The 21,368-nt window shown below is 42.5% G+C and overlaps 1 long non-coding RNA gene across 3 annotated transcripts; it reads left to right on the top strand.

Annotated features, from left to right (window-relative positions):
- The first annotated feature begins 2,589 nt into the window (after positions 1-2,589).
- On the top strand, positions 2,590-21,148 carry LOC130406055 (uncharacterized). Of its 3 annotated transcripts, XR_008904405.1 has the most exons (7): positions 2,590-2,840; positions 14,312-14,370; positions 15,449-15,536; positions 17,174-17,241; positions 17,333-18,252; positions 18,966-19,010; positions 19,130-21,148. It is a non-coding gene; the product is annotated as an uncharacterized LOC130406055 (long non-coding RNA). The 3 variants fall into 3 exon arrangements; XR_008904404.1 differs by lacking the exon at positions 17,333-18,252 and having other exon boundaries at positions 19,130-21,142; XR_008904406.1 differs by lacking the exons at positions 17,174-17,241; positions 17,333-18,252 and having other exon boundaries at positions 19,130-21,142.
- Positions 21,149-21,368: the final 220 nt, after the last annotated feature.

Genomic DNA, 21,368 nt, shown 5'->3' with positions numbered 1-21,368 from the left:
TCATATATATATATATATATATATATATATATATATTTTTTGTCCAACACCGCAGCGTGTGTGACGAGCCAGACATCAGTACTCACCGACGTTTGAGCTATTGCATCCTCCTCCCTGTAGGCCTGTCCCTTCACAATAACCACTCAGGCCCCTTTGTTCCACAGAGACCTGGGGGTCCCAGGATAAGGCGGTCCCCCTGACCACCAGACCCAGATCACTGGGGGCCGCAGCCTGACCGGGGGTCGTCTCACATCATCTAGAGCAAAGCACCAGCCTGTTGTAGTGCAGGAAGAGCAAAAGACAACAAACCATGGCTTATTAGAGTAGAGTAAACACATCTTTGTTGCTTTGTCTTCATGTTACTGGCCTTCCTGTTTACAATTCTAACATAACGAGCCCCTCAGGGCATTCGATCTGATTCAGGGTTCAGTGTGTTTCTGTTTTAATGTTGTCCTCATCGGTCTGCATGTGGATTGTCCATGTATTAACTGTAAAATGACCTGTAAAGTGTTTTTGGTACAGACCTGGTTTGTTTTCTAATGCGATTTATTGATAAAGTATACATGAAACTGGTGTGTGTGTATGTATGTGTTTGAACAAGGAATAAGTTCTCATCTAGTGCATCCCATTCCTCCTCCTGCAGCTCAATAGCACCATCCACTGGATAACTCTTCAGTGGTCCCTGGGCAAAGGAACCCGTGCTCTGTGCTCCGGCCTACACCTAGTAGCCACACAGGGTCGGTGAGCAGGACACCCACAGAGCTACGTCACGGCCATGCTGACAAGACGCAGCCAGACAAGGAGACTACACCTTAATTTGGGTTCCTGTCCTCCTACACCTCCTCCTCTCCTTAAACCGGCTCCTGCTGCCTGTCATTGTCAGTAGGGGTTCGCTCCCGCTGTCTCTCCTGAGCACAAAAGGGCTTTATTGTCGTAATTAGCAGTAAAACAAAGCGTAAAGTAAAGTAAAACAACATTTGAGTCAATGCTTCTTTCTCCCTTCTCATTTCTCTTTTATTGTGACAGAGTCAATAAAACCAAAGTGTGCCCTTCTTTTTCAGGGCTGGTATCCACTATTCCTCAGAGAGAAAGTGATTCATCGACACACCATCCATTCTACGTCCCTGGGCGTATAGCCGTTCTTCAAGGCATCAAACATCAACACTGCAGATTTTCACTAGACAAGCCAAGTAGCTTTGTGTCTTTATGAAGAGGAAGTGGTTTCCTGTAACACCATGTAATACGGGAAGATCATACATTTCCTTTGCCGTTGGAGCAGAACGAAAATAAAAAGATAGACTGCTGTTCTGTGATCTTCATCTTCAACGGCTCAATATTGTCAGCATCCTGTTCAAAACAATCTCTCTGGGGAGATATGAAGAGAGAGAGAGAGAGAGAGAGAAGGGGTGGATTTAGTTCCCCATTCATTGCTTTGTGTTGCCATGGTAATAGCCGACGGACAACCAAGACATAAATGCAGAAGAAGACACCATGGCTTGTTTTATAGACACCCCCCCACCCAGCACAACCAGAAATATATACTTACTTAGTTTTTAAATAAATAGCCACATCAGATTGATTAAGCATAGACAATCAGATTTATTGATATACCAGTTATTTAATTTCAAAACTACATTCAATTATTTTTGTAATACACCATTTGTGATACGTACACAGGCACACACATTTCAGCAGCCTTTACTAAGAAGGAGGCAAGTCCCAGGTACTTAGTTCCAAGGAATTACACTCCTCCACACTATTAAACCCAATGTGTATCAATAACAAACATCAGCCAGCACCACAACATCAAGCTACTTTGCACTATTTTATCTTAGGTTATAGAGCTGTCAGTTAAACGCGTTATTAACGGCGTTAACGCAAACCAATGTTAACGGCGTTAAAAAAAAATGCGCGCGATTAACGCAATTATTTTATTTAAAAAATATATATATATATATATATTTTTTTTTTTCTTTGGCTCAAAACAAAGAAGCAGTAGCCTGACTGCTATGTTCAAATGACATTTTTTCAAAGCAGTCGTTTAATTGCATTATAGGCTCTTTTTTTGTATCGTCCTGTTTTGATCAGTATAGGCCAATGTTGTTATCAATAAAAAAAGAAAAAGAAAAAAGAAAATAAATAAAAAAAGGCAAGCCGATGCACTTCACCATGTTGATAAGAGAATTAAAATGAGAAGAATTATGGGACAAAAAAATCAAGGGATATTTAGCATAATAATTTGCGATTAATCGTGAGTTAACTATGACATTAATGCGATTAATCACAATTAAATATTTTAATCGCTTGACAGCTCTATATCTATACTTTTGTTCAACTATCCAGTCCTGCTTGTATCCTGCGCAATGTGAAAGGTGAATATAATTTCTATCTTTATTTTAATTAATACTTAATTAACATGGAATTGATTTATCTTATCTCATACTCAAGTAGACAGACAGAAAGTGGTGGTTAGACCTATAGACAGACACACACAGATTTCCTTGTTTCAAATATACCGGAGTAATGTTGAGTAGGCCTAAATCAAACATTAACCCTGGGTGAGATCAAATATCAAAGTTCATACCAACATTTACAATGTAGCTCACACTGCATGCAGGCTAACTGATGTTTATTACGACATTATAAGAGATTGGCGAGTTTTTATATTGTCATGTTTTTGTTTCTCAAGTAAATAATCCGGATTGAAAATCCAAAAAATGCTTGATTACCATATTACCATATGCTGAATTCCAGGAAAGGAGAGTGCCTAACCTCAGTTAAATGACCCTGTCGATTCATGAGCGGACCCGCTACAAGACCCTCGACAGGACCCCCTACAGGTACATGTCAGATTAGCCCCGTGATGACTCACCTATCAGCTTTATATTATATATATACCGTATATTCAAAGCATTTTCCTCCTTGATTTCATTTCACTTTTATTATTGAATCAGAGAAGGGCGATAATAGGTGATTTTTATCACAGATTAGGATATAGGCTACACACTTAATAAAGAAATATCCCATTATCAGAGAGCGATAGATCCCTGATCGATCACACTGTCACGGAGCGATAGATTAGGACTTTTGAAGCCTGGCAGGAACACGCGGGTCCAGGTCTAACCTGTCCCAGGTGGACCCGAGATCAGGGTCAGCTGTTCTGTAACCGGCCAAGGGGACACTCGCTTGAGTAAGAGTCTCAGGTTTAAGGATCCCATGGCATGAAAACTTCACTTTATGAGGTTTTCTAACATTAATATGAATCCCCCTAGGCTGACTATGGTCCTAGGTGTAAAACAAGCACTAGGTATCCTGCTCGCCTTTGAAAAAAAAAAAGCTCAGACGCGCCAATTTGGAATTTTCCCAATAGGCCTATGTCGTCATACGGGGATATGTTACCCTTCTCTGCTTTCTTTGCCCACCCAGAGAATTTGGCCCACCAATGAGCTACGACTGTAGTACACTTCTTTGTTATTTGGATAACCGTTCCGCTGTTGTTGTTATGGTGCATAACACGTCGGGTTCTCTGACGTCTCAGGTATTTCCTCAACGAGACTCATAGTGGGGGTTATCTCACATGGTTGAGAAGGAATTTGGGGGGAAAGGAACTTTGGCTTTGACTCCCTGAAGTACATGAACCGCGATCAACACTGGCGCGAGGCACGCTGCCCGCTGACGAGGTGGTGCCTTGTCAGTGGGCAGCGGGGCTCCGGCGGGAGACAATCGCGGGCAACAATTCCTTTCTCCTCCATGCCGTGGTTCAGTCTACTTTAGATTGATGTGGAAGTGGAAGAACCAGAGACTTTGTAGAACCTGACGCAGTCATTTGAGATTCATAATATCGTCTGGAGGCACAGCTTTTGGCCGTGATAATGGCCCTCATTTATCAAACGAACGTAGAAATGAGCGCAAATCTGAACGCATGATTCATCTTACGATAGGACCCACGTGAGATTTACGAAACCTTCGTATCACACCAATCCCAGCGTACGAAGGATCTTGCGTTGATAAATACGGCGGCTGAGATCGATCGTAATGAACGTGACACGCCCATATAAAAGCGCGTCTTCAGAAGTCTCGCCCCCAACTTTTACGACATGGAGAAACGTCCAACGGTAAAATAGAGGAATTTTTCCGAGACCCAAATGGAGACGCTCGGGTCACTGGTGGATGCGAACCGTCTGGTTTTATTTGGCAGCCTAAAAGCTGGCAATAAAGGCCAGCAAAAGAATGCTATATGGAAGGAAATAACTGTTGCAGTGAATATTGTTTCCAATGTTCGTCGGGCTACGGAAGAGGTTTGTTAATTAAATTAATTAAATAATAAATTAAATGTACAACTTCTGTTATCCAGCTTAAAACATTTCACATATATCTTATTGTTTGCATTCCGTTAAAGTTATTTAATTCCGAATAAGGTGAAGAAAAAATGGTCCGACATGAAGCTCACCACCAAAAAACGTGTTGCGGCTGTGAAGCCGGCCAAGCAAGAAACGGGAGGAGGCCGGTGCAGTGCGACTGCAGCGTAACTCACCGAGATGACTCTGACCATGTAGTGCGCCCTGATGTAGACGATGCCCAACGTTGCTATTTTGGAAAATAAAAGAATCGTGCGTGCCCCCAGGCCATCGGGCTACCATGTTCAGGATTGACATTCTGGCATCGCAAATAATCTGAACATTAACCGAATGGTAGCTTTTGCGGTTGATGTACGCGTAATCATTAATAGATGGTGGCTTCATACGCACATGGGTACAATCAACCGCACCAATCACATTTGGAAACCTAGCAATAGCATAAAAATCCCGTTTGATTCCAGTTTGCTGATCGTTAGCGTATGGGAATTTAATATAACGTTCAGAGAGGGACAGTATAGCTGCCAAAACTGCTGGCATGGTTCGGCTAATACTTGGCTGGGAAATACCAGACCTGTCCCCGATCTCCCGCTGAAAGGTCCCGGTGGCCAAAAACCCCAAGGTAGAGCACACCTGCACTGGCACAGGTATTGCGTTTGATCGCCTAGTTTCTCGCCTTAACTGTGGCTCCAAATCATTGCATAGCTCCATCAGGAGATGCCTTGGGAGACGAAAATGAAGAGCCATTCATCGCTCTCCATAAAAAAATCGGCGCGGTCTCGAAAAACTCTCTCTCGTCTTAAGGCGGCTGCATGCTTCAGCGTTGGTGTTACGTTGTTGCGCAAAATTTACTCAAAGCAATTCATGCTCCCTTTTAGGTTGCGCGTGTTGCGCGTGTTGCCAAGCAATTTACCGCCAGAACAGTAGGTGGAGTAATATGTGGAGGAAAGTTTTTCGTTGAAGACGACCTCGAGAATGACGTCTTGGTCTGTGGGAGTCGTTGGTTTGTTTATGTGCCAGATCGTGTTCTCCCCATACACAGTGAATGATGGCAACAGACAGAGGAACAGGGGTGATGAAGTTGTTGATCATTGGGGTTGTATAAATGTGCATATCTCTCTACATTTTAAAACGACATAATGTGTTGGCAGCAAAGTTAACTTCACTTCAGGTTAATGCTTTTGTATATGAGCCTGCCGGGTGATACTCCAGACAGGAAGTAGTAACCAGACCAGCAAACCAATCACAGCCTTGCAGGCTGGGCGGCTCGCGTAAAAGCTTACGTAAAAAATGACGCAAGTCTAGAAAAATCGCCCGACGCACGCAAGACGTGAGAAGTCGCGCAAGGGGGGCGCAAGGGCGCGCAAGGGCCTCTTGCGCTTGCGCTTACGCTTACGTAACCGAGCATAAACCAGCCTTTAGACGTGCGTTGAGGTCCTCTAACAGAGCCAGATCTGCCATCGCTGCGACTCGACCACCTATTTGGCAAAGCTCCTGTTTATAGACAGCTGAATAAACATTTCACCTGTCACATTCTAATTATTTTCATAGCAATACTGTTTTTAATAAAGTTTAAAATGTGTAAAATATGATGAGAGATGTTTAGGATATGATTAAAGATTTTTAAAATGTGTAAAATAATTATTATTTAACAATAATAAAAATATATATCATTTAAATTATTATTTTAGATTCGTTTTTCTGGTGGATTGCGGAAGTATGTGCTGCTCCTGGGGGGGAGTCCAAGATTCTGTCGACCAATCAATGGAGGGGGTGTGTAGCTAGAATTTCCCGGGACCCTTTCAGGCGTCTGGTCTCGTTTTCAGTACCCCAACGGAGGAGTCCTGAAAACGAGGACAAAACTGGCCAAAACGGGTACGGCTAAGTCCGCGTCACGCCCACTTTTGGCGGTGGAAACGCGACCCGATCCGCACCTTTGCGATCCGATCCATTCCGCACCCTGCAGTGGAAACGCGCCATAACTGGGACCCCCGCACCGATATTTGGCCCGGTCGGACCCCGAGGGCAGGAAAGGGGTCTGACCGGGCCAAGTTTCAGGCAGGAAGGGCCCCCCCTTTTTTTTCCACAATGTCTTGTTTTTAAACGATTTATGATGACTTTATGCTCTGTAAGGTGACCTTGGGTGCCTTGAAAGGCGCCTCTAAATTAAATGTATTATTATTATTATTATTATTATTAAGTGACTGGATGCAGCCCCATTGAGAAAAATAGAATACCACCCTACACACTCAGGAGATTAATATGTATATATTAATATATTATTATGACCGTGAAGTCTTTATTTGCATGGGTTTACATTTCGTTCTGTGTACCATGGAAAAATCAGAGAAACACTCCCATTCAGAATGCATTGGTTTACATTTCGTTCTTTGGAGCACGGTTATTTCTATTTATTTATTTATTTTCCGTTTTTGAGGAGGGGCTTCAAGGATGCACATTTTTCTGCAATTATCCAAAATCCAATGGAAAAACCCGTTGGCTTTTTGTCAAGGGAACCCCGGGCGACGCTCACTTCCGGGTTGGCCAACATACGTCATCCCTCCACCACTCTATATTGTAAAAACACATGTTCAAGTTGAATGATAATAATAATAATAATAATTCTGCCATAGTATTAAGTTAAGCGGGGGGGAAGGGGGGCATACAAGTCTTTTGGCCATTCGTAGTTTTGATCAGCAGAGAAATAATTTGTCCGCAAAGACGGTGACGTCGCTTAGCAACGGAAGACGCTGGGGTTGACAAGTCACCTACCCATGCAAGTGAACGGAGCGTTCCACAGCATTGAGAAGACCCGTGTAATAAAGGCCTTTAATATTTCTGTTTATGGCATAGATTTCTCCTCAGATTAGGCCAATAAACCAATGATAAAATAAAAATAAAAACGCTCGATCAAAGGCCCGGCCCGAGGATAGTGGTGGGAAATATCGGACAGACACCTACTTAGGCCTACTTAGGCCTACAGACACCTACTTAGCAGGTGTCTGTAGGCCTATATCAGGAGTTAATGCACGCCCTGCAGCCAATCAGACCGTGATTGGCTGCAGACCGTGGTATAAACAATATTATTCACGAGTTATAATCAACCCCTACACATCAATATTAATGATAACCCATTAAATACGTTATGATTTCTAGATGTCATAGCAACGTCCGCTCGCGACACTGGACTTGCGAGGCATCGATGCAGACTTTCATTCACATAGCCAAAAACAAGACAATATAGATGGCTAGATAAAATAAACATAAAGACATACAATTCTAAAAAGAACAGATGAAGCATCTACCCTTTTTTCCATCGCGGTTTGCCTACAGAGCAGCGCACCTGCATTTAATATATCCGTGAATTGTCACAATTTCTCTGAATCAAAGGTGAAAGTAGAAACGGGTGGCCAAAAGCTGTCATATTGTTAGTTATCACAGACAATTTTAAGTAGAAACGGTTGGCCAAAAGCTGTCATATTCTTAGTTATCACAGACAATTTTTAACATAAATGTTCTGTACGGAGCTCCTTAAGGGACATTAGGGAGAACGCTCACGGACAGAACCTTAGATGGAAGTCGTGCTTAGTGACATGACAAATATTTCCAATTGATATGCATGAGTTTGAAAATTGTGCTTTTTGACACAAACATTTAGAAAATACGTGTCCCTGATCCCGTTTCAATAGATTAAATAACGTGTCATGTATTTTCGTGAGCCCGGGTTGCCTATACTTTATCTCTTACATAACCAGCAATGACAATGGTTTTATACCCATGATTTAAACGGCATGCGAGCTGCTGGTTTCAGCGTCCATAGCAACCATCATAGCAACCATGTTATTATAATTATGTGAAGACAAATGAAATATTCTTCGTCAAAACTATCAAACCAAACATCCTTCACATTCGCCGAGTGACGATTATGAAAGTAAAATGCACATTTCTCGCTAAAAATGTTTACATAAACACTTTTAATGGCGTAACTATGCTAAAATATCATATTTTCCACCCAGAATAAAAAGTATGTCTGCCATTTTCACAGAAAAATATCCTAAAAACTATCCAATAGGAAAGATGCTCACAGCGTCTATTAGAGACGTAGTCGGATTAATACAGGAGTGAATGGGCTGCTGAGGCACCCCCCATTCCGTCTGCAGAAGACGCCGAAGGGTACCTTTCCCGTCAGCGACCGACGGCAAAGGGTACCTTTCCCGTCAGTCACCGACGCTAAAGTGCCTTTGCCAACAGTCGGTATTTGACGTTCTCGGAGTGAGACTGTGTTGGCAAGTTATTGGCCTTCTTGGCTTTCCATAGCGGTAGCGGTGAATCGAATCATGCACGGTTCTCTGAGTCAGTCAGACTCAGCGCCTCGTTCGTTCGTTCGTTCAGTCGAGTTTCCGGTAGCGGTGAATCGAATCATGGAATGCACGGTTCTCAGACTCACCTCCTCCCTCGTTCTCATTCTCAAACGTCAACATTACAACTTTACCCAAAACGCAGCGGGATGGGGGTGTAGTTGATTATTGGATGTTTAACATATCAGCTAATAATAAACTTTATTTAGCAATGATGGTGGGGGTCCCAGGTGTTTAAGGCTCTAATAAACAGAACCCTGGGCAGCCGAAGATTAAATCTAGCTGCCAAAAAATTAACACTGCCTTCAAAACGAGAGCTGGTTAATTGTGAAAAAAGCATTAAACTGTCATCAGAAAACGCGGTTATATGCTATAGACCCTATATTATCTGTGGTATAAAGGCTGGGACGAATTTCAAATTACAAGAGTCTGAGAACGAACGAGACAAACGAGAGAGAGGAACCAGTTCGGTTCGTTGGTCTTAAAGATTCGCTCATTCAAACTGATTCGTTCGCGACCGAGCCACCTCTACTACAGATCGTCCAAGGGATGATAACGCCCCTGACTAGTTCTTTCTGTGAAGTAGCCTATACGAGCAGAAAAGTGGCACACACGGTTAAAATAAGAATACATGTATACATTGTATGAAACAATCACTCACAGGGATTCATTAATAAAACGACATGGGAAATAAATGACACATATGCACATTTTCAGATATAAGCAGAGATTGTCCGAACACATTGATAAGTTACATGATATGGCACAAATCCCAACAAACAGAAACACTATAAGTTTGGGACAAACGATTGATTGCATTTATATAGCGTTTTTCTGGCCACATTTAGGGCATTTAGCAGACGGTTTTATCCAAAGTGAATTACAATAAGTAGGCCTACATTTGTCAGAAGATAGAGAAACGAGAATATATCGCTCTCAGTAGCCTACAGTAAGGATGTTCATAGCACCCCTGAGGTGCTGCTTTCCCCACAGTAACGGGTTCTGTCAGGTCATCTGTTAAATGATTTAGGTAAGTCAAATATAGGCAGCACTCGAGTTGAGAGGGGATGGCATCCCCCTTTGGAATTAAAAGGATCAAAATCATCCCCCTGCTGAAACAGCCATCCCCCCTTCCTATCCCCTGTTGTTTTATCCATCAATGTGGAAATATTACCGCTATAGCGGTTTCCTTTTTCAATTCGGCGCATTTCCGCAACGTTACTTTTCCCAGGGTCAGATTTGACAGCGATACTGCAATCTCGGGCAGTATGCTATTGCGCAAGCACGCAGGCGTAGCCTACTTACGCAATAGTGCCTTCACGAGCACTCATTCTACACCATACGAGACAGACACTGGTAGCGTGAAGCTGTCTCTGCATCTCAGACATCGCTTCCGCAGGCAACTCTGTCCCCTCCAGTTTTTAAAAACCTTAAAAGTGATGCATGCCTCCGAATCGTGTGATGCGTCCGATCAGCTGCGTTTCTGGGGATAAAATAAGATTTTATCTTATTTTATCCCCAAAAATATATAATAATAATTATTATTATCACACCGTTGGTGTCCCACCATATGCGCTGTCATCAGCAAAAATGATCTGTCCCTAAAAGTTAAAATCCACCATCCCCTCTGGCTTTATTTTACAACTCGACCACGGAGTAGGGAAATGTTTTGGTAAGGTCAGTGGCGGTTTTAGACACGGGCGACCCGGGCAGCCGCCCGGGGCGGCATATTTGTGGGGGGCGGCAAATCACACGGGTGGCGCCACGAACAATATAAAAAAAAAATGCGCTGCGTAGCGGTTATTGATTGAAGCTTACCAGAACAGTCTCCTGGGGTCTCATTTATAAAACTGTGCGTGGGATCGTTACTAAAAATGTGCGTACGCCCAGAAGCCAAGTTTTGCGTGCGCCAAAAAATATTCGGATTTATAAAACACTGCGTACGCACACCTGTACGCAATCTTTGCTTTATAAATCACATACTGACTACAATTGTGCGCAGCTGAATCAGCTTCACGTTCCGCCCTCTACACGCCCCTTTTTAACCATAAATGGTCAATGCAAATGACCTCATGAATGCGATCTGCATATAAAACAGACTCAGATGCCGGTATTATGTCTTGTTGGAAACAATGGCAGAAGTACTGAGAAAATCAAAAAAGCGAAATTTCACGGAGGTTGAAGTGGAGACACTTGTGGGTGAGATGGAGGCCCGATAGGTAGTTTTGTTCGGCGGTCACGGGATTGGGATCGCCAACAACAAAAAGCAGAGTGAGTGGCAACATGTTGCTGCAGCAGTGAACTCTGTCAGTAGCACGGAGCGCACTTTCCCAGAATTAAAAAAAGAAGTGGTCTGACATAGAGTTACATATTTTTATGTAGCCTACCAATAAATCGTTATGGTCCCTAAATACCCTCTCCCTCCGAATCCTGCCATTTGAATGGTCCACCAGAAGTGCCATATGGTGCAGCATTACCACGGCGCTCACCTCTGTATTTATAGGGTTACGGTAATAAGACTTACGAGAACGCCTTGGATAATCAGTTTGTAATCACCCACGTAAAATGTTCTTGAACATAACCCCTTTTTAATGCCTGATTTGTCATGAAAAGCATCAAGATGAACGGACAACGATTGTGATGAGGAGTGTGGCTTGGTTTTTCACACTTGATTTAATTGACATTCGATCAGGCTATGTGTTTACAGTCTCATCTCATCTCATTTTCGTCCGCTTATCCGGGGTCGGGTCGCGGGGGGAGCAGCTCAAGCAGGGGGCCCCAGACTTCCCATTCCCGGGCCACATTGAGCAGCTCTGACGGGGGGATCCCGTGGCGTTCCCAGGCCAGTGTTGAGATATAATCTCTCCACCTAGTCCTGGGTCTTCCCCGAGGTCTCCTCCCCACTGGACGTGCCTGAAACACCTCCCAAGGAAGGCGCCCAGTGGGCATCCTTACCAGATGCCCGAACCACCTCAGCTGACTCCTTTCTAAGTAAAGGAGCAGCGGCTCTAATCCGAGTTCCTCACGGATGGCTGAGCTTCTCACCCTATCCCTAAGGGAGACGCCATCCACCCTTCTGAGAAAACTCATCTCGGCCGCTTGTACCCGCGATCTCGTCCTTTCGGTCATCACCGGGCCCTCATGACCATAGGTGAGGATAGGAACGAAGATCGACCGGTAGATCGAGAGCTTTGCCTTGCGGCTCAGCTCTCTTTTCATTACAACGGTGCGGTAAAGCGAACGCAATACCGCCCCCGCTGCTCCGATTCTCCGGCCAATCTCACGCTCACTCGCGAACAAGACCCCGAGGTAGCCTACTTGAACTCCTTCACTTGGGCTAAGGATTACAGATGTTTACAGTGTCACATAAAAATATGATGTTATTGACACATGTTGGACAGATGCTCTATTCCATTCAGTGGACAGTATGGTGGAGTAACGGGATTAAATATAGAGAATTTCTTTTTATTTCTATTCTAAGGAGATATTTCTGGAGTTATAACTGAGAAATAACGCAGTGGACTTAAATTATTCTGATTAGGATTTAACGCATGATACGGGTTGAAATTAAATGTATGAAGGGCGATGATAAAACATAATCGTTCTTCTCACTCTGCAATTCTTCGGTCTGACTTCAGTTCACCACCACACCGTCTGTGTCGCCAATTCTCCTTTTCCTCCAAACCATGCGTACGCATGGGTCAGAGTTTGCTTAGGGCTGCGCACATTTTCCCGTCAAGTTGGTTTTTTATAGATCACAACCTTGGCGTGAAAAGTCACGTACGCAACTTTCAGCCCCGTTTTGTGCGTACGCAACGGTTATACATGAGGCCCCTGGCCATTTCTGTAGTTCTCTAGTAGTTGATCTGGCTGCCTCCTGCTCTTAGGAAGAAGACTAGTTGTGGTTTTTAGTACTGCATCTGATCAAGTCGCTGTGGCTCAACGGCACATTGGAATGGAATCTCAACTTGAAATATTTCCCCCCCAAAATGGTATGAGTACGAAACCCGTATTTATTATTAAAAAAACACACATTTTCCATTCATTTTGGCTTAAAATGGTTATACGTGATAAGTTTCCTCCAATTAGACTCCATATACGAATGAGATATGTTCAGGGTATGTTTTTTACATTTTATTGAAAACAAATCAGAGAGGCATTCGCAAGGACAGCTACGTCTTTTCCCGATTTCCAACAGCTGCCGTAGCCACGACAACAAGCGACGCATTCGGCTGATGGTCACCAGTTAACAAGGTCACGAGTTGAACTGAAACACCGGACACCAAAGCAATGTTTCATAACTTACACAACGTTTGGAAATCAAAGAAATGACACACAAACACACAGGCAGTGCGTTAAACATTACCTAGCCATACCATATTGTGGCGACCACTGGTGTGGACGCTCATTCAGATGCACAAGGGATTCTGGGGGTTCATTTATCCTGGGTGTTTGTACCCTTTCGGGGACAGTGTGGTTGCTATGTTGAGTGGGGTTAATGGGTTTGGGTAGTTAATTAGTTGTGTGTTGTTACTTGTTCACATGTTGTGTGTGTATCCTTGCCGCCACCGTCACCGAGAAGGTTTGTTTGTTTGGTGCACTGTTTAACATGTTTGATGTTGGTCGTTAATAAAGGCAGTCCATAGTTGTGTCGTGTATGGGACACGGAACTGCATAATTGGTTGAACCTCGGCTCCCGTCTCGTCCTTCCCGTGCTGCTCGCCACATTGGTGTCAGAAGTGGGATTGGCCTGCGCACGAGGATAGAGGATTGGGATTGACGGTCGAGCCCATGGAAGCCACAACCAATGCCGACGCACCCTGCGTTGTGGGACGAGAGGTGGGAACCTCTCGTCCTTCCCGTGCTGCTCGCCACAATATGCATGGTTCGCATTAGCTGCTAGATGTAATGAAAAGTGTGGTAGAAAATAACCAAATTCTATCACTTCAACTAACTCAGAGAGCATGAGGAATCGAATAGTCCGGAGCAAGCATGACATAAGACTTTATTGTTGAACAAGCAACAACAAAGCAGAGTAGTTTGCAAAGCACTGCTGGATGTATACGATCCCTGCCTTTTTATTCTCACACACCAAGCTATTCCCTATATTGTATGCCCGCCCATAGCATGCATTGATCTCCTTTTATGGTAAGGCCGGTCAGCCATACATTACTTTAATTATGTGGTCAACATCTGTAGCTAATCTAATCTAAACATTAGGTTGACGTCAGTACGCCTTGACCCCAGACTCTGGCGCCGTGTCGAGTCTTTTCTATGAATTCAGAGGTGATTTAGCTGCTTTCCACTATTAATGTATCTATATGATATATAGGCCTGATAATACTCATAGTTAACTTAAAAAGCAATGGTTAATTTCTCCCATAAAAGTAACACTGCAGCGATAGCATCTGTGGTATATTAACGTCTTTTCCACAGTTTTGTCAAAACGGATAGAAGGCCAAGTTGTAGCTCCGAACCGTTGGTGACCAAAAAAGCTTGATCAATGTCAACATCTGACACTGATAGGCCTGAGATGACTGTCTGACTGACTTTCGCGCTGAAGTGAAATTATAGTGATCATAATGATTTTCCCCGCAGGACCAGATGGGTCTGGGACATGTTTTCAGTTCCGTGCAAGGAGCCACCATCACACCATGGTAAGTGATAATTGACTTGCCCTCCATTTATTAGTGTCACAATGTAGCCAATGTGTAGCCTATATTATTGTAAGTTATAGTGATATTTTGTAAGCATTTATTTACCAGTGTGAATTTAAGGATTTAGCCTAATCGTACCCCTTTGCATCTCTCCACAGGGATACACAAAGGCTAGGGTTGATGTTTTTGTATCAGAGAAGGGATGACACCTTAGATCTATTTTATGTGGCATTTTCAAAATGGGTTGGCCATGCAGGTTATGTGACGCCTCTTCCGAGACACAGGCTGAGTTACTTGGTTATCTGTTAAATCACAGTCAGTTTTCAAGGGTCAGTCCATTACCATGCATACACCTCTAATGCCTTTGCACATTTCAGTCTGTCAATGCACTGAAAATTCATCTCTCACGATTTCATAGAAAGACAGAGCAAGAGGTTGCATATCAGGAGTGCGAAATGGTAGCATGTCCTTACAAAGGCTGTGGTTATAGGACTAATGTGTACTCTTCATTCAATGCACACAAGAGTAGAGCACATAGACATGAGGTAAATGTACAGTTTGATGATTGCTATACATTGATGACCTAGAAATCGCCAACCCACTAGGTACTTTGTGCAGTTTACTGGGTTTTTGCTGATCTACCAACCAAATGTCGATCTGCTCTAAGTGCGATACAGCTTGCAGTCCTGTGTAAAGTATCTGATGTCGAGAGTTATGGCTATGATCAAGTACTTGGTCCACTAATTAAAGATATTCGTGTATCAGAGAAAGATGGTGTATTCGTAGAGGCTCTTGGGAAATGTATCAAAGGCACCGCTCTTTGTTGCGGCTGATAACCTGGCTGCAAATGCACATGCAGGCTTTTTCAAGTCCTTCAGAGCAGCGAATATAGGTGGTGTGTGGCCACAAAAAATCTGATTCAGTCATGAGGTGGCAGAGGGAACTTTTAATCTGAGAACCATAACTAGCCATGACTTGAATGTCCAGAATGTTTTGTGTGGTGATGGCACACCTGAGTGTGGGGTGAAGGCAGATTGTGTCTTTCGACAAAGCCTGAGACATTTTCACCCCATCACAGGTTTCCCACCTGATATTCTTCACGACCTCCTTGAGGGCATTGTGCCAGTGGAGTTGGCGTTATGCTTGCAGGAGATGATACACCTCAGGTATTTTACACTTGGCTTTTTAAAAACAAAAATACTCACATTTCTGTGCAAAGGCACTGACAAGTCTGACAAACCTGAACCGATACCAAAGACTTTCGTGGCAAAAAAGACTATTGTGGCAATGCACATGAAAATGCTGCTTTGATTCGCCTCTGCCCTTCCTGGTTGGAAGTCTAGTACCAGAAGGTGATTCTGCCTGGGAGGTGTTGATGGATTTGAAAGACATAGTGGAATTGTCCCTGTCGACTACATTCACAGAAGGAACTATTTGCTTCTTACAGAGCAAAATCACTGATCACAGACAGGTGCTCAGTGAGGTCTTTCCACAGTTTACTCTGAAGCCCAAACATCATTACATTGAACACTATCCTGAACTCATCAAACGTTTTGGACCACTTGTCAACTTGTGGACAATGCGTATTGAAGGAAAACATTGTTTTTTTTAGCGGGTTTTCCATGATGCTCAAAACTTTAAATATGTTCTTTGGACACTCCCAAGGAGACATCAGTACATGATGGCCTACCATCTCAGTTCTCCATCCTTTTCTAAACCAAATCAACACACTTCGCTCTTTTCCACTGTATTGGTTTCTGAATTACCCGAAGTTGCCAAGCAGCTTGTTACCGAAAGGACTCACTGCCCTACAGTTGGCAGCACACAACAGATCACAATTGATGGTACTGCTTTCTGCACTAGGTCATATGTTTCAGTTGGCTTTGAAGCAGGACTGCCTCAGTTTTGTAAGATTGCCACAATTATTTTGGTAAACAGTAGGGCTGGCCCGAATTATTCGAATATTCGAATACTCGTTCGGAAAATTAGTATTCGAAGCTTAAATCAGTATTCGGAGCTTCGTTTTTTTTTTTCACGTGCCTGACGTTACCAGAGCGAGGGAGGCAAACTATAAGCGACACCAAGCAGAGAAGCGAGAGAGGTGGAGGAAGAATAGATATGTTTCCCTTTACTTTACAACACAACATTAGCGGGATCTTGGGAGGAAAAGTAATGCTTAGCGAAATGCTAACCGTAGCTTAGTTATTTGTTTACGTTCGCTGTACAGCGCTGCGCCAATCAACTGTGACTGGCTTGCTGCAGAGCATGAGTGTCTTGGGAATATCCGGTCAATATAATGGATATAATATGGACACATAAGACAATCAATATTCTGTATTTTTTATGGATTTATTGTACAAATTCTGTGAAAAGATGCACGTTCCAGGATGAATTGAAAAGCTCCCCTAACGGCTGAGATGGCAGAGGACAGCTGATTTGGAACGAAACGACAGCTGTTCGCTTCAACGGGGAAAAACTAAGGAACTCCAACTTACTTGGGCCTACTAATTAAAGTTCAAAAGCTATTAAATCTTCAACAAAATTTGCAGATACTGTCAAAATCGGTTTGAGTATTGGAGTATTCGAATATTCGCTCGGAAAAACCGACGAGTATTCGAAGCCTGAAAAATTGTATTCGGGCCAGCCCTAGTAAACATTGAAGTTGTCTTCATTTGCAGGCAGCAGAAGTCTGATTATGTCGAACACTTAAGGGCATATGAGTTATGCCCAGGTAACATCTCTGTGCACACTGTCCATGATTTCAATGACTCATCATGGCCTCTCTCTGCATACAATATTTCAGGAAGATTGTTCTTGACACCAAGAAGATTTATCTCACGTAGAAAGAGATTCACCTAAGCAAGAACAAAGGTACTGCATTTTGCACAAAAATAATACTTGTGTTTTGGTAATTGGGAATTACAAATTAATTTTACTTTCCTGTTTTTTTCTTATTTTTTAGATGACACAACCCCCTGGTTGGTTGCTAAGGGTGTATATTAATTCAGACACAGCTCACAAGACCATCCACATTAGAGGAATTTATATAATTTATTCAAGAGAGATTTAACTTTTCTCTTCAATATGAAGACCCTGACTTTGATGGGGAACTCTGCGTCTTGACAGCATTGTCAGAGTTGCCCTCAAAGCCTGTGGTCAAGATAATAAGACTGGACAATTTAAATGACTGCCCTCCCCCAGAATTCACTGCCCAGACTCAGTAACGCACCCAGAGACGGCCCAATGAATTCCCAGTTCCAAAATGTTCCTATGATGTGGAACACATACTTTAGGCCGGTAACACGGTATATAATACCACACAAACACCCATACAACTCACAAAAGAACAGAAACATGATGTTTTAGAAAAAAGGGCTGAGGTCATTTTTAGTTTCAATGCCTATTTCAGTGATGAGGAGTTGGCAGAATCTGCAGAGGCATTAGTGCGCAAGAACCCTTGCCTAAAACAGCGTGGGAGTGATTGTGGTTGGTTGACTTTGCAGACCAGCTTATTTTTTAAAATGGGTAACTATTTTCACAAGTTGAGTAGAACTTGGTGTCTAGAGGTAGCAGTTAAACTCAGGCAAAAGAAGCCAGTCTAACCCTGATGGAGCGGCATCCCACGCAAACATTTAAAAAAGCGCTGAGCTGAGTTGAATTACCTGCCAAACTTCCCCAAAGGAGAAAATGCCACAAGTTCTGAACAGTTCAGACTGCAACTTCTTGAAGAAATTTCAAGGGCCCGAGACAGATCTAGTTTTAGTTGATAGGCTTATGAACACTACCTTTGCACTGCGCAGAAAGCACTTTATTGTGGAGAACCCGTCACATCCTGCAAGTGAAATCCTGGAAAATTGGCCTGCTCTTCGAATGGAGTCACAAGTAATTTGAAGTTATTTACTTATTATATCTGGTGTGCTTAATTGGGGGCCTAGCAGCAAAGCTGGGAATGCCCACTGTGTTTTTGTATGCATTCTACTTCTTTCTATTATTCATTTCTCACTGCACTAGTTAGACAATCGTAAGTTGCACACTAATGGGGGCAATCTTAACCTTCACATTTTCACCAATCATATGACTGATCCCAATGATGGGGGTCAGTCATATGGTTCATCTCACCAAATTTCGTTTTTGCAGCTGAAGAGCTTTAGTGCCACCAATATTGGCTTTTCACCCATGCACCCATCAAATTTGGCTTTTCACCCATGCACGTATCTTTTGAACTGAGTATCAAATCTTATAAAAACAAGACATTATTGGGATTGTTGACCCCCTATTTTTGCCGTAATGGATTGAAAGTGAAACAAAAGATTCTGTTCTTAAAGAAACAGACTTACCCTCACTAAAGTTACCTGTAGCAGTCATCAAAATCGTACGTGTGCTACGGCCAATAATATTTAGCAATAAAGCCACCTATCAGGAAGTGGTCTAATTTCTTGATTTGATTCAAATCCAAACTTGGCACACCCACCCAGTTGTGAGGAAGCACAATGATTTTTGCCTAATTTGGCCTGTAGGCCTGTAATTTGGCATGCAATGATGCATGCTGAAGCAATAATATGACATCGTGTCCAATTTTCTTTTTGCATTTTCAGATTTCTGAATTGCTAAGGAACATCTTCAGGACCTATGGTCTCCTTGTATGTAACACTTCCCACCTCATGATAATTTGTACTTTAGTATTATTTAATATATTCATAGGATTAATATCCTGCTAATTGGTCTTCCCATTACCCCACAATCCCTCTTGTCTTTCTAGGAAGACATCGATGTCAACAGCAGACAGAAAATTACTCTGCAGGCCCTTCCCATCTTCCTGCGGGAAGATGCTGCTGGATTTTTTAAGAACAGGAACATACGCATTTGATTCAACTGTGTGTCCTTCTATTTAACCCTCTTTGATACTACCTTGCAACCAAAGAGGAGTGATAACTTAAGAATATCAACTCCATTTCTAGCGTCAATTTTGTTAGTTTTAACAATGGATTCAAAATGATCAAGTTCATTGAACTTATCCAAAATTTAAATAGCGATTACTTCAAATGTTTGTTTGTCAATTTATATGTTTCAATTCATCAACTTCCTCAAAGAAAATTAGTGTGAATAAGTTGTCTAGTTTAGAGTAGTAAATACTTAAAATGTTTGTTTGTTGAAATTATTTGTTTTGATTGAACATGATCACGTTCTCCTCGCTGTGCTCACTCTGAATCAGTACTTGATCATGCGTGGAATTAAGGATGTTGGTTTTTCCCCAGAGAGAAGACGGCTGTCGAATTAACTAATAAAATCGATATTTCACAAATATTTTTTTAGGATGTCAGAACCAAAACACTAATTGATGATGCAGGCCTAAGACATAATGAGTCCTACACCAATGGTGACCCCAATCTACAGACATTGAAGCTAATTTGATTTACTGATTGCTGTCGGGATGTAAAGACATTTAAAAAAAAAGATGACAAAAATGCTTATAAAATAAATTGCTGTGTTCTTTGAAGTGTTTGTGGGTTTCAGTTCTAAATATTAAATGGAGGAGATGTTGTATTCTCCATCTCTTCTCTCCACCTGGTCTCAGCCCGAGGCCCCAGGAAGGACCACTCCGGTACCCACCCCTGGGTCCCCGGCAGAGTGCCCCTCCCACCGGAGCCTTGGGGAGCTCCTGCAGCGATACTAGGGCCTCCTGGGGGGTAAACTGGACCACCTGGCCATCGCCCTTCAGAACACCACCTGTCTCCACCGCTCAACTTCCTCGTCATAAACATGTGTGTAAATGACCTCATCGAGCGTCAGTCAGGAGCGACCACTTCACTCACCAGGAGAGAAAGAAGAGGAAAATTAATGTAATTGTTGGAGGACTGAAGTGCGTGGAAGTTGTTTGTGTGCACTGTGTTGTTGGACAAAGCTGTTCTCAGGAGGACAGCATTAAGGGTAGATGTTTGGGACATTTCCATAAGTGGAAAATGTAAATAAACAGAATCAAACAGCAATCATTTGGGCCAAATGTTTTGCTATAAATAATTACGTTCTGCCTGATTTTAATCAGTATCAGATTTGGCATCCAGCCTCTCCTGCTGTGTGCTGTAACAAATGCAACCCATTCTCACAGAAATACGTGACACTGTCACGTCATATAATCTATTCATTCGTGATCTGGCACACGTCATTTTTTTTTTTTCCGTTGCGGTTTGCCTCCAGAGCAGCGCACCTGCATTAAATATATCCGTGAATTGCCACAATTTCTCAGAATCAAAAGTGAAAGTAGAAACGGGTGGCCAAAAGCAGTCTTATTGTTAGTTATCACAGACAATTTTTCTGTGTTTTTGTTGAAAAATCTTGAAACAAATGAGAAAAATAAACAATAAATTATCTGTAGGCCTAGGGACATTAGGTACATGAGTTTGACATTTCTGCTTTTTGGCACGAAAAAATTTAAATGACGTGTCCCAGATCACGAATGAATAGATAAATTAAATGACGTGTCAATGTCACGTATTTCCGTGAGACTGGGTTGACAAACAATGATACCAACTTAAGTCCTATAGATCGCAGAAAGAGGTGGGTTGCATGTTTGCAAAGGAATTAAAAACAGATGATTACAGGAACATTATATAAACATTATTTTGTCTATGTGAATCAATTCCTTTGAACCAGGATATATATCTTGGCCACAATCTGTGTTCTAACTACGGCCGTCCCCTCATTATATATAATGATGCTTACGATGGTACTCCAATGAAGTACACAATAAAAGAAGTGAAGTAACTGCTAATGGAAAAAATATATATTACACAGTGGCGGAGCTAGAACATTTTTAGTGGCCAGGTTGAGACCAGAGATTATTTTGGGGTGGCACATAAATCTACATATGGCATTTAAGGCTTCTTGAAATTAAAGGAATATTTAAGGCATGTACACACTGTAACTCTGCATCATAATATTAATTCAGACAGTGGTCTAATCGTCTAATACACTTTTACTCTATCAATTTCTTGCAGTTA

This window comes from Gadus chalcogrammus, chromosome 16, assembly GCF_026213295.1.
Source record: "Gadus chalcogrammus isolate NIFS_2021 chromosome 16, NIFS_Gcha_1.0, whole genome shotgun sequence".
Classification (NCBI taxonomy): Eukaryota; Metazoa; Chordata; class Actinopteri; order Gadiformes; family Gadidae; genus Gadus; species Gadus chalcogrammus.
The sequence above is the reverse complement of the archived record's forward strand: the minus strand, read 5'-3'. Positions and strand labels throughout refer to the sequence as shown.